The sequence below is a fragment of the Podarcis bocagei genome, assembly GCF_964188305.1.
Source record: "Podarcis bocagei genome assembly, chromosome: 8".
Taxonomy (NCBI): domain Eukaryota; kingdom Metazoa; phylum Chordata; class Lepidosauria; order Squamata; family Lacertidae; genus Podarcis; species Podarcis bocagei.
This window is the reverse complement of record NC_138133.1, coordinates 72,282,207-72,285,367: the sequence shown is the minus strand read 5'-3', so window position 1 is coordinate 72,285,367 and position 3,161 is coordinate 72,282,207.

Sequence of the window (3,161 nt, the reverse complement as noted above, 5' to 3'; positions counted from 1 at the left end):
CCTTATTCTTCATGGGAAAAACCCAAGAATAACGCGTGGCGTCATCCACAATTGTTAGTGAAAAGCGCGATCCACCCCTGCTTACAGCAAATGGACCAATTACGTCCATGTGAACCAGCTGTAGCGGTGACTCACTAACTCTGTCACTTCTGGGGTAAGAGACTCTGTGGGTTTTAACCTTTTTACAAACATTACAATCAAGGTACTTGTTACAACTCTTTAAATTACCCCCATCAGCCAATTCAGACATTTTTAGTACACTTTTCCAGCAAGCATGCCCCATTTTCCTATGCAATAAGTGCACACAGTTGTCATGTATAGCTTTGTTATTCACTGCAGGCTGAGATTTACTGACTACTGCTGCAACTTGAGATCCTGCTTTAAGCCAAAACAAGCCTCCCTCTGACTTAGCAGTGCCTAAAATCTCACCAGCCTTCTTAATAATGCAACTGTCTCCTTCAAAATGCACTTTAAACCCGGCTTTTAGCAAACAATCTACAGACATCAGATTGCTCCTTAATGAAGGCACACAAAGTACATTTTGCAGGCATTCACGAAGACAAGGAACAAAAACTGCACCCCCCGAAATCACTTCGGAAGTACTTCCGTCTGCTAGAGCCACCTGGCTGCGCTGTGCTGAATTCTTGGAAACAAATAATTCATCTGAATTCACGATGTGGCGAGACGCTCCCGAATCGACCACCCAGACCGCTTGTTTCTCATCAGCAATCTTGACCTCGCCGGTCACCAGTTGAGCCGACTGTTTTCGTTTGAAGAATTTCCTTTTACGCTGCTGCTGCTGCTGATCTCGTCTCTGCTCCTGCACCGGCAACTGAGACTTGACCAACTCCGGACATTGTCGTTTTAGATGCGCTGAAGACCCACATCGGAAACAACGCCTAACAGCAAACGCTGACTCCTCACCAGTACGCTGCTCTTGCTTCACCTCTGGCACGGCATGAGAACTCCTTCCAAACCGTCCACCAGTAGAAGTCTCTGCAGCCAACGCCCTTTCTTGCCTCTTCTGCCATTCTTCAATCAAACGCCCAGTAACGTAACTGACTGATAAATCACGCTCCTGCATGCCTTCTAGAGACAAAACTAAATTATCCCAGCTTTCCGGGAGAGAACTCAAAATAATAGCCACCTTCTCCTGCTGGTCTAATGCACAGTCTCTTTCCTGTAGCGCAGAAAACTTTAACTGTAAACTGTGTAGGTGTTCCTGCATTGTAACCCCAGGCTGTAACATTGCCTTGTACAATGCCTTGCGAATGAACAGCTTGGAAACCGCTGTCTCACGCACATGGAGTTCTTTAAGTGCTTGCCACACACCTCTAGCTGTCTTGATTCCCCTCACATACGGCAACTGGGAATCTTCCAGCCCCAAGACAATTGTGGCCCTTGCTCTTTGGTCTTTATCGAGGTCTTCATCATCAGGCTTCGTAGGAAACTTACTCACCACTTGCCAGAGACGATCCCTCTGCAGCACTGCCTGCATGCGTTCCGACCACAGCAAGTAATTGGAGTCATTCAGACGCTCAAAAGCCATCTGAACTGGTTGTGAGGCCATCTTGAGAGCGATGTCCCTGGAACCCGGAACCAGCTACTCACGACCACCGAGAGAGAAAACAGGAACCACAGCACCCAGCACTCACACGCTGCAGCTGTTGTCCTTCTGTCCGCTGCGTCACCAGCTCACCACGGTCAGGAACCAGCCAGAGAACAACAACTTCTGGAACTACTGGAACCAACGCCGTTGATGCTGACACCACCGCAACTCAGGCTGGCAGCACAATGCCCATAACCTCATGGAACTTTGGAGTGTCAGGCATAGCCCTACTGGCTTTAGCCCAAACGTAGCAGAGTTTTCCTGCACAGCGAGGAAGCTAGTTGCGGCAGTAATGACTAGTCAGCTAGACTCAGAATAACTATTTACAGGATTTATTAAAAGGAAAAATAATAAAACCAGCAGAGTTTCTGCATACAAATAAAAGCAAAATAAATCCTTCCTTCCTTTCTCTCTCTCAAAACCATACACAGCACTTCTGACTCCTAACACACCTCACACCAAACTGTGCTAGCAATCCCTAGATAACAGAGTTGAGCGCTGCTCGTTAACCAATCAGAGTGAGTGGTTTCTAGGTCAAGCAGACCTGGGCTTTCTGCCAAGAGTAAATTGACACCAGCTTGAGTTAATTGGTGAAGCTAGAATCTGCAAGTTTCCCACGAGAACCAATTAACAGAAACTGAAACAGAAACTGAACAATAATGACCTCAGGTTTGGCCACTTGGCGTGGTTTGGAGTTGCTGGGGGAGGTAAGGATCCACGCCTCCAGACAGATCCAGTTCTTTTTACTCCTGACCTAGAGGCAGGAAACGACGTGAGATGAGGTAGACCTTGGATATGAAAAAACTAACCTAGAAAATAAGTTTCTTGATCAGTCAGTAGACACAAAATAGTCAAGGTACTAAAGGAGTACTGTGTGCTTCTGTAAAGTGGAATTGAGATACAAAGACAACCACCTCTTTGCATTTCATTGCTTGTGGTGCAGTTAAGCATTCAGTAAGCACGGCTGGATATTATCAGAACACATGCATGCATCTTTTTTCGACTGGCTGTTCGTGGATCAACAAAAGAGGTTCTGTAGCACCATAAGAGTCAGGGACATATATTACGGCATAAGACTGAAAGCTTCTCCTGCCACTATAAAGTTATGGATTTAAGATGCCTGCTGCTGCCGCTGCAACAGACTTGGAGGATTCTCTATGCCTCTGGAAATTGTCGGTGGGTGAGATGGGACTCGCCACTCGGACGACTCAGAATCATCAGCATCAATACTCCCTGAATCCCAACAAAACTCGTTTGCGCTTGCGCATAAATGAGCCGAACGTCTGGGTCCATGTGTTCGGCGGCGCGCATGCGCACGCTCCGCTCATCGCCGATGCCCTTCTTAGAGGCAGCCGCGGGAAGAGGCGGAGCCAGGTCTGGGAGGGGAGGAGGAAAACTATGACGTACGTTGGAAAACGGGGGTTGGGGAACAGGAATTCATCTTGCGCGTGCGCAGAAGGAGTTGCCCCGCGGCACGACGCTCATACACCCCTGACTCAGCCAGGGAGCGGCGGGTACGGAAGGGCGGGCTCGAGTCGGGCCGCGCGTGCGC